The sequence below is a fragment of the Vidua chalybeata genome, chromosome 8 (assembly GCF_026979565.1).
Source record: "Vidua chalybeata isolate OUT-0048 chromosome 8, bVidCha1 merged haplotype, whole genome shotgun sequence".
Classification (NCBI taxonomy): Eukaryota; Metazoa; Chordata; class Aves; order Passeriformes; family Viduidae; genus Vidua; species Vidua chalybeata.
This window is the reverse complement of record NC_071537.1, coordinates 7,322,190-7,333,649: the sequence shown is the minus strand read 5'-3', so window position 1 is coordinate 7,333,649 and position 11,460 is coordinate 7,322,190.

The window sequence follows — 11,460 nt, the reverse complement described above, 5'->3', positions numbered from 1 at the left end:
TTGCACTTGCTTTCTGAGCAGAACAGAGCTTAGTGCAGTGATGAAGCTACACACTTAGCATTGAAGACGTGAATGTATGAAGTCAATTATAAAAGGGAAGCTCTGTGGTGCACAAATAATTGGTACAAGTACAGTGGTTTTCTGTGTGGAATATATCCCTGGTATATTGCTGCAGCCTTCCAACACAACCAGAGCAACTGATTGGAGAGAATAAACACACCTTAAAAAGTAAGGGGGAATGGACAAAGATGAGAAGTTAGAGGTTAGCAGTGGGATAGATATTAATTAATATTTTGAAAGCCCCAACTATCAATTTCCATGCTTTGAAATATTAGAAGATCTTTTAAGTGCAGCCAGAACTTAGAATCCTCTGAGTCATTAATGGCTGTGAAGATCATTAGTACTGGGCACCCAGAGAGTGTTAGAAACAAATAAAGACAGTTTATGTTCAGAACGATTTACAATATGAATTGAAACAAAGTGAGTGGAAATGATGACCAAATAAAAAAATACAAGCGACAGGTCGTTAAGTCAGGGTTTTGGTGGTACTCCAGTGCTTCAGTGAGGCTACTGTAAGTGTGCAGGTTGCTGTGGTATTGCTGCATCACTTCTTCAGTGGCTGGCCCCAGCAGAAAAGGACTTGGGGGTGCTGCTCAACAGCAGCTGAACATGAGCTCAGGTGTGTGCTCAGGTGGCCAAGGAGGCCAATGGAGTAGGAGAATTATCTGACTGGGTTTTCATAGCTCCCTCCCTCCTTGCTTTTAGGGTTTATAGTTTTGTCCACTGTCATAGTCTTGAGGGGATTTGGTGGAGTCTCTGCTGTGTCTTGGTTTCGGTTTTTGGGGCTTCATTCAATCCTTTAGTGATGGGAGGGGGAAGTTCTGTCCTATTTAGGAAGGAGGTGCTGCTGGAGGTTGAATGACTGAAGTGACATTTCCCATGTAATTTTGGCCATCTCCTTTTCAGTGGAGGATGGTGACCATGGAGGAGCCCCTGGGACAGTTCCTATCACAGCTGATTTCTTCTCTTCAGGAGCAAAACCTGGGCAGGCTTTGGAGCTCTGGCAAGGTCTCCTGGCTCACAGGTAGCACAGCAGGATTTGGCCTACTTTTTATCTTCCTCTGGTGTTTCTACAATGTAAGAAACATTATTCTCTTAGCTGCCCTGAATCTATGGAGTTAAGAAGAGGTTACAAAGAAAAGTCTTAATTCCCTGTACAGCATAGAATACTCAAGATCCAGTTGCCAGGGAACAAAGTTCTTCCTAAGGAATAATGGACAATGGAGAAGCCAAAAATACGATTAAAAACTATTTGGCAATATACCATATTTTTACTTTGTCTCAAGCCTTCATCTTATGATTGCCTTGATAGAGGTGTAGAGCACAGAATAAAATGATGGAATGGGAAAGAAGCATAGATCATTTTTTTTCCAGTCCTATGTCACGGCTTTGCTGAGAAGATGTTCCTGCCAGGGGACATGTTCATAATTTTTCACGTTTTGTGTCAGTCTTCTAAAGAAGATATCTGTTGATCATGCTTAAATTTATCTAGGGAGTATATCTATCTCAGCAGAGAGAAAAATAATTCATTCTTTAGATCTGCCAGTCAGAGCAAACATCTGTCCTTACAGTGAGGAAAAATGATAGAATCCATATCCATATCCTCTTTGACGAGTCATCCCCAAGGAAGGCATGAGTCTCACTGTGAGCATGTTCTGTGGGAGAAATAGTGGTGTTCAATGGAAACAAGAATCAACCTTCCTAAACCAAAGAATGTTTATCCCTACAATTTCTAATTTACACTCTGCCTTACTGCTGGGAGAATTTTATAACACTCTCAGAAAACCCTCAACCCTTTTTTGTGCTCATTACTGTTCAGGTTTAAAGAAATTGTTTCTCAGTGAAAGGTGCCTCTCGAGCTGCATGAGAAGGCAGACTGCAAGGAGACACTTTCTGACTTTGAGTCCCAGCCACAGACTTTGGACTTCCCAATCTTATCAAGATGTTCAGGACAACAGAGCAGCTCTAAAAAGCAATTCAGGCCTTGAAGTAAGAGAACAAAGCCTATCATGTCAAGTGGCAAAACACAGGAGCAAAGGAATAGTGGCTTAGGGGAAAGAGAAAAATAAAATGAACTATCATCAGGTTGTCAGGTTTACAGTTTTATGATCTGTACAAGCTTAATAGAGTTTAATAGAGTGGAAATCCATACCTTTGATGCTGCTATTGGAATGCATACTGCCTGATGGGGTTAATTGAGGAAGGCCTGAGTTCTGTGAAGTCTTAATGGTGCCACTTAAGTGGGTAAAATATGTATTCATTTTTATGTTGACAAAACAATTAAAGCAGTAGCTCATGGCTGTACTCATGCACTATCTGCTGCGTGTTATCTTATGCAACTTTAGTGTGTTTTCTTTACCCTCCCTGTGTGTTGGTGCTCTCAAACCACTGCTCTCCCACTTTTCTTTTGTAACTGGGAACACCGTTTTCCTCTCCTTCCCCTCTCTCTCCCTTCAGCATTGCCTGCTGTTCCTCCCTGTCTCTCACCATTGACTGTGGAGTGTGTTATGTTTTAGAGTCCTAGTTCTGAGAGACAAGCAGCAACACCTGCTCATAAAGCTCTGGAAAGCCCTTTGCCAAAGCTTTTGGGACATCATATCTATCATTGGTGGCTTTGAAAGTTTACACCAATTTGAGACAGAACTCTTGATGCAAAACCTGTATTACAGGAGGAAATTTTAAACTTGAGGGACATGGCAACGACTATGGCTGTAATATTTTTGGGAGGAAGGAGGAGGCTTTTATTATTTTTCTCAGCTGACAGTTTCAGTTTTGACTTGTTTTCTCCTTATTGGGCCAATTCTGTTAATGCTTCCTTAGGATATATTATAATCCTTAAGGCTCCCTAGCTATGTAGTCATATTTAGACTTTTGAAAACAAGCAAAACATCCTTAAGGGCTCTTAAGTACACCAGTGATAATGTTAACTGAAGCAGCAAGAGATCTTTCCTTTCTTGGCTAAAATATTTCTGCAGGACAGTGCCACAGCCTTGGCTATATTCCATCAGTCTCATCTTCCCTGGCTCACTGTCATGGCTTGCTAGTCTGGAACAAAGCTCTCAGATATGTTGCAAGAAATAAAAAAATCTTACAGAGAAAGAGAGTTAATGACCACAGTCAGAACTATTAATACCAAGCAAGGCCGAGTTAAAGGAACACGCAGCAGATCTTCACACTGGGCTCCCTTTGTGACTCTTTGATCCTGCGGAGCTGTAGAACAATTCAGAGTAGTAACACCTGCTGTAAAACAGCTCAGTGACTGTGCTAATTGCTTAACTGAGGAAAAAAACAGCGTTAAATAACATGAGGGTGACCACACTGTTTCTGCCTTCAATCACTCAACAAGAGATCAAACACCAGGATCTGCTGCTGAAACACAGTAAGAAGGAACAGGAGACCGGGCACTTGTGCTGCACTGAGAGCTTGAGTCTCAGTTAATACCCTCGGGGGAAGAATTTGAACAAAACTTAAAGGCATTTTGGGTGTTTAGGGGCCATCTTTGCTGTGTTTCTATCACTGCATATTCTGATGGATGTGTTTGGGGGCTGGAAGGAAGCATCTGCAAAACCCTAAATGCACATTGGCCAGCCCCAGGTTTCTGAGGAAGGGGAGTCAGTGAGGACCTGTGAAATCAGCTTTTTACAGACAGGACAAAACCTCTGGCCAGGAGCTTTCTGGGTAACAGTTTCCACCCTGCTGTAAGAAGCCTTTAGGCAAAGAGATCTGTAAACATTTTTGTCTGAGAAACCGAATGGTGGGTGCTGAACTGAACTACATTGAAAAGTGTGATGGGCATCTATCATGAATATGGATACTTATTGTCCAAAACATGGGCCATTTTTTATTATGAAATTAAGGCAGGTTTGAGTTAATGGACTGGGATTTTGCTATTTGCAGATCTGAAGCAGGCAGCTTTTTGTCACCCTCAGATACTGCAGGTGTTTTCACTGTACCGATCTGGGGGATGCAAGAAGATGGAGACTAATTTGCAGGTCTTACCTAAAATAGTCATGTATTTTGAGCATTCCTTCCAGTGTGAGACAGTGATAAATTAGAAATCCTGCCCTGGTAAGTCTTGTTAGTAAGTCTGATATGCAGTTAGCTGACAACTCTGATGCATGGGGTTTCAAACCTGCTCTTTGGAAACCCTGCCTTCTGCCCACCTCCCACCTCACTGTGAGGAAGTATATCCATCAAATTTTACACGGGATAGCTCATATGGCTATCTGGATGATAGGAGCAACATTTTCTGCATTAGCAACTCTCAACAGATAATGTCTTGAGGATTGAGAGAGGGAGATTAAGTCTGAATGAATATCCTGTGTTATTCATATTTAATAATTTTACTTAGGTGTTGTCTAATCAGTCAAAGCAGCAACTGTTACTGACATATAGGTTTCATAAAAATATATACTAAACTAAAGCACTAAGCCTTGTCCCTTTATGTTCATGTCAAGCCTGTAAACAGATCTCAGAACAAAATTATTTCGAAATTGAAACTGATGGCTGTAATGAAAGAGCCATGTTACCAAGGAATGACTAACAGGAAATTTGTACAGATCTACACTGCTGGAGGAACTGGGAAGGAGAAATTGTCCTGAGAGAAGCTTGGTCTGGTAAGTGTATCTTTGTAACCCTATTAGCTTCTGAGTTTGGGACAGATTAAAGGTGTGAAACCTATCTGCCCAAGTATACATTTTAATATCACCACCCTAGAGTCTTCCCACCCCACCCCCCTTCATAAATACCAATAGGAGATGGAGGGAAAGGGAAAAGCAGCAGGGGGGCAGTGGATGGCTTTGGAGAGATTAAATGTTTCTGGTTTTCCTGGTACAGAACTACAATACTTGGCAAAAGGCTGGAAGCAGCATTTGAGGGAGGAAGGAAACAGTGAAGATGAGCTGAGAGGGGGACAGAGATGGTGATTTGAAAATTTCTAGAAGAGACAGAGCAGATATATTGCTGATGTGCTGTAAGTAAAGTGCACCACAACCAGTTTGGCTGAGGTGAGCTGGCACATGCTTTCACAATGAAATTTGGCTCTTCCATCACATGAAATATTCTCTGGTTGCTGCCCCATCATTTAACTTCATGGCATTCTACTTAGGACACAGCATGCTGTTCTCTACCTTTAGAGACAGCCAATATGTGTGGCAATGTCCTGAATATTTTCATTGTAACAGAGACTAGGAAGCCTCTCCACTGCAAGCATTAGCAATGCAATTTCATAACTATATGTTTAGACAGTGCACAGGAGCTTGAAAAACAACTTGAGACACTTTATTCCCCCTGGGAAATGCCATCCGAGAATATGTTAATCTGACGAATATGCAAAAGGCTGTCCCCTATTGGTGAACCATGAAGAAAACCACCTCCTTTTTTTCTGGGTTTGTGAGATGCCTTACTCCCTGCCAAGAGTGGAGCAATCTTTACCCTCTCATCAAACCAGACAGCTGAAAAGTATGGAGACATTGTGCTGCCTCCTTCGACTTGCAATGTGAATTTGATATTATCTGTACCACCTTTGACAATGAACTTGAAATTAATCAGAGGAGAAATGTCTTATTTGATTATATTTGACCATGAACATTGATCAGTTGCATGCAATTTTGACTTAAGATCTGCATGTCTAAAGTCCTTTCTAAAAAGGGCAAAATATTACCCAGAGATACACAGGAGCTTGTATTATCTGAGTCTCTGAAAAGATACTCTCAGGGGAAATGAATGTACATCTGGGAAATTAAAAATCATTTGCTATGAAACTCTCAGTGAGACATGGACAATATCAGAAGAGAGATCCCAAGACATCAATCCTTTGCCCGCTCTCTTTTCATTGCAGCTGTGTTAGTTCATTCTACTTTCATATTCTTGCATTCATTTCTGGCAGATTAGAAATTCTGTCAGTCCTCTGAGAAGACCATGGCAGGACCCACTGTTCTTCAGTATCTCAAGAGGCACAGGACTGACATCTGACTTCCCTATCTGTAGTCTGAAAAACCCATGGAGACAACATAGTCCTCTATATAGCCTCTTTTTCAGGCTTCCTTTCTGCCCAAGGAGAGTTGCTGGGGCCCTGGGTACAACAATAATTTGGCATCCTTAGGGCAGATCAGCCAGAGGATTTATCAGGCAGACTCGGAGTCAGGTGAGCCACAAGCTGTACACAGTTGAGGGCAAAGGAAGCTTGAAGGCTTTGCTTTGGATGTTTTCTGTGTCTCCTAGGTTGGAATTCCCCCAAGAATGTTGTAAAAATCTCTCCATAGGCCTTGTTGGTGCAGACCATCACATCCTCAGTGGTGGCCATGTCTGGTGGTGACTGGATGAGAGCCTCAGGTTTAGCTGCCTCCAAAAGCTCTGGAGCTTTCATGCACCAAAACTTCTCCACAGACTGAAGCAGCTCAGAACTGCCCTGCTCTACTGAATGAAGCAGCTCTTCTGTTAAGGAGTACTTTGTAGTATGCTATTGGAAAACTTTCTACTGTTATTACTTGAATCTTAAATGAGTAGAGACCATCACTTGCCAGTTCTGGCCCTTCTTCCCCTTCTGTTTCTTGGGCTAGGTAGATCTCCCATTTGCTCTATCTCATGATGCTCAGATAGTCCAGTACTTTTTCACTGATGACAATAATTTATAGTGGAAAAAAAATAAAGAGCAGAGATGAGATGCTTTTTATTGCATGTAGCAGGACAGTGCTCTGATGTCTGCTCTAGTCTAGAGCTTGTGACAACTTACACTGCTCAGCTGCATGGAATCTGGGAGCTCAAACAGCACACAGGCTCAGGCAGCTCCTCTTAAAGAGTCAGGATTGCCATGGTCCCCACACCTCTCAGAGACTTCAGTGTACTGAGGCAGATTTGCATGTCCTGACAGGTTTTTCTTCACTGTCTTTCAGATTCATCATTTCTTCATAAAGGGCAATAGCTTTTTCCACCTCTCACTTTATAACTTTCCTGCTCTTCAGACATCTAAAGGGTCTTGGATGGCATTTCCTGGAGGGAGTAAAGTGTCTCAAGCTGTTTTTCAATAGGTTGTTTTTTTTGTTTTGTTTTGGTTTGTTGGGTTTCCTTTTTTTGGAACCTGAGAGGGAATTAATATTTCACACAAAAGTGACTGGGTGGGTGGAGGGGGGAGTCTGAATATAAAATTCACTTGTTGGTTGGGATTCTGGGGTGGGAGTAAAGGAAAAAAGCATTACAGTTTTCAAGCTCTTAAGAACATGTTTTCCAAGTGCTGTTCTTAAGCATAAGACTTAATAATAAGAGCACAGTGGGGTAATATAAATTACACAAAAGGCACTCTCATTGCAAAGCTGAACAGTTTGTGGTTTAGTAGATTTTTATGATAAAAGAGACAAAAGGAATAAAAGTTTTTTTCCTTCTCAAAAGCTACCATGCTTAGTAACATATTTTGCTAATAAAAATAATTCAGCTTCCCCCCCAGCTCCTGAGATATGTTCTTACCCAATTAAAGTCCTCCTGCAGATCTGTAGGCCTGTTGACAACTTGTTCCATGTCACTAAACTTGGTTTCCTGCCCTGTTACAGAAATTACAATGCAGTGCTTCTTAAATGGTCTTAGTGTTTATAAGTGGCAGAGGAGAGGGTGTTTTGCAGACCCTCAACCTCCTACCTGGGATCTTCATTCTATCCTGCATCTTTCTCTTTGTTTTCCCTTCCATCTTGTTTGTCAGCAGCAGGGCTTAGCTACCAACAGGAAGAGAGTCAGTTTTCTTTTGTATTGTAGCAAAACAACTGTTGTTGTTGTTGTTTGCCTTTTATTCTTTTTTGCCAATTTGCCCCAGGCAGGCTGGAGGTGAGGAGCTCTGAAGTGTGCAAATTTGCCACAAGGACACACAGAAAAGAGGTTGGTGTCTGTGAGCACATGAAGAGGGGAATGAAACTGAGGGAGACAGTAACCAGCATCCCTTAACATGAAATGGGCCTGTGAAATCTTGATGGAAAGAAGGAAATCCTTTTTTGTGCAGAACAGTGATGCTAGTCCAAATAATGAAATCCTCAGAAAGTAAGCCTGTAGATAAGCTGTGCAAGCAGTGCTAATGCCAACTATCATTTCAGCTGCAGCCCAGCAGCTGGTGCAGGCTGTTTGTAAATCTGAGTGCACTGTGGAAAGCGGGGCAGTGTGCCCCCATTAGCAGCTCAGCCACCTTCTCGTACAAGAGTATGGAATCAGTCAGATGACTGACTTCATGCCTTTTTCGACAGAAACAGTAGGAGCAGAGGTTGCCACAAGTTCAAAAAGCTGAACTGTTCAGTTGTATTGGCAACCAAAGCATGGCAAAATCTAAGGATGAAACCACAAGGCTTTATGGAGAATATATGACCTTAATCCCACTAGAGGGCTTTGTAGTAATTTCCCCTCTCTCACAGACCATGTGAAAGGCTTGGGTGGGTATCTGGTACTGTTTCTGTGAGCCACTCAGGTATGGAACTCCCACTGAAATTAGGGGAGAGGCCTCAAATAACTGTTTAGGAGTTCTGTTGTGATGTATATTTGATATATAAAAGAAAAATTATAAAACTTCCAGGTTTTTTTCCCTGTTTAGATCCATATGTTCCTTGCTGAATGAGCTTTTTCCAGCATGAGGAGATCCCATCTTTTGGCACCACAGTAGTTTTAGGCACAGCTCTGCTTTCTGGACAGAAAGGCCAAAGCAGTCTGTAGTCCTTGAGTCACCAGGATCTAGCACAGCACAGGCAGCAGAACACCTTGTCTCTCTGCCCTGCTGTTGGATCCATTCCTGATCACACATCTGGTACAATACCCCTGGGTGCCTTGCCTGTGGCTCTGTAGAAATGCATGCACGAAGGAAAGAGCTGTACCTTGCTGCGTGGCTCTAGGCCAACCCACTCTGCAGCACGACACAAAATGCCTAATACAGTATTACCTCAGTCTTTTCTTTCATTTCTCTGATTAAAAGCAAACCTTTGTCTCTGCTGGATGCGTTTGTTATCACTAGTTCATTGGCTAGAGCATATTCAGCTGGTTTTAGCCTCCATTTAAAATGCAGGCAGTTTAAGCATTACATGTAGAGTACAGCAGGATAAATAAAGACATACTTGAGCAAACATACATTTAGTAATTTATTTTTCTACCAGAAGTTTTAGAGAGCTGTGGGGTTTGTGATTTTTTTTTTTTTAATCTAATCCATTCAGTCAGCAGTCTCAAGAGTGAAAGCTTCTGCCTCAGCTTGGGGTTGATGCTTGGTCGAGCCTTAAACCTTCATGGTTTTTTGACACTGCACTAAGTCTGAAGCTTTGATGTCTGAGGCTGCTGCCTGTACAGCGTAAATCATATTTTAAAGTTTATTGGTACAAAGGGTGCCTTTCCTCAGACATACACATGTGCATCCACACACAGCATCTTCCCATTTTTTTAGCTACCTACAAGTTTCCATAGGATTAGAGGATTCTTTCAGTTACTATTCCCACATGGATGTTGCCATCTTTAATTGAAAGCTCACAGTATTTGTGGGCTAAGGTAATACATACTTGTGCTTGGCAGTGCTGATTGAGGGACAAAAGAGAAATGAAAATGTTTTTCTCACTCCATCATTGTAGCTGCTGTACCTGGCTCTTTTGGCTGTGTGTAACAGCTGTTGCTGAGGCCAGTGGGATTAAGTGAAGGCCAGACCTGATGTACAGAGACCAACAGTGACTTTTGGTGTGTGGATACAAACCAGACCATCTTCCATGGGTCTCCAAGGAGCTTGTTTTATGCTTGGCACAATGGCTGTGCAGGCCCTTTGGCTGCTGTGTTTACTGCTCCCCTTTTGGCTGGGCCTGAGGAGATGTGTGAGCCACCTTTCTGAAGTGCAGAGTGCCACTGCTTGGGGAAGTTTGAGTCTTTCACAGGCTAATGGAGCACACCTGGGCATGGGATTAGTGGGATTAGCAGAATCAATGTCTGAGTTGTAGCTGTTCAAAGCTTTCTCCAGTGTACAGATGACTGCTGGCAGGAAGGAGATGTTGCTTCCTATGGGAAGGGCAAGACACTGACTAAGCACTCATTCTTCTGTTTCAGTCATTCTCTGTTCCCAAATGTGCTTTATACCAGGAGCACAGAGTACAGTTTGCACGTGTGCCTTTGTGCCAGATGTAAACTTTCTAACAAGCTATTCAAACCAGTGGCAGTAGTGATTGCCTTTGTGTATCTCCTGCTTTCCATCCACCCAAGTGAGAGCACACAAAGAGGTTGTGCAGGCTGAAACCTGTGCTGAATTTATTTACACAAAGTTGTAAATCAAAAAGCAGCACCCAACAAAATTCAGCACACTGAGTACTGAGGGTGACATATGTTGTTATTCAGTTCAATGTCTTTGGAGGAGACATTAGAGAGATGGTATCATCAGGGAGAGAAAACATGGAAGAAGGCTGGAAGTGTGAGTTTCTTGTGACAGAACAGTTCAAGTCACAGCAACTTGTTTCAGAGCCCAAGTGCTGTCAGAAACACCAGGCCGGGACTCTGAAGAGGTGACCGAGCAGAACTTCATTCCCAGCAGAAGTAAAAAGATTCTTAGTGTAATAAAAAAATTAAATCTAATCCAACATCACCTGCAGTCATGAAGGATAATGCAGAAAATCTGCTGTTCCAGGTGTTAATTGTGGTGAGGCATTTCAGGCAAAGCTAAGGAATGTAATACCTGTTAGTGGGACTTACACTCTTAAATCCCATCAGTGCTTTAAAAACAATCCTCATTGACCCCCTCAACCATTGCAGTTACCAGTGCCAATGTCACCTGGAATCTTTTGCACCTACAGGAAATGCCTAGAAGTTCTCAGGGCAAGAAATAAAGCAGAGGGTCTTTCTTCTCCTGTTTTTTTCAACAAAACTCTTTATCAGTCATTCTTTAAAGAGCTGAGATACTCTCTCACATCTACTGTCTGCAGTTGTCACCTAGAGTAAAAAGCCAAGTATTCAGGCTTTTTCTCTCTCTCTTCAGAGTAGCTGCAGAGAGCTCAGGGAGAGCTATATTGAAATACATTAGTAACACAGAAAACCTCCTCCACCTACTCTATCATCTCAGTATTTTTCCTCCAGCTTCTATTTATCATCTATGTATAGATTTCCTGAATGAACAAAATTCTTCAAGAATTCATGATTCAGGCTGTAGGGCCAGGAGGTAACTGGGGGGAAGGAAAAAATGGCAGGTAAAACGTAATTAATTGCCTGTGCACTGCTTTCCCTCAGCCATCTTTCCTTTGGAAGTGGAAATGCCTTGGTGTAAAGGTCAGGGTATTAGCGCGCTGGGCAGGATCCAGACAACTTTTTTCAATTTTTGCTATTGACTCCCTGTATGACCTAAGGTAGGTCCCTCATTTCTCTCTGTCTTAGATCTCTATCTGTAAAATAAGGGTATTTCTTTTCCTTTTCCTAGTCTAT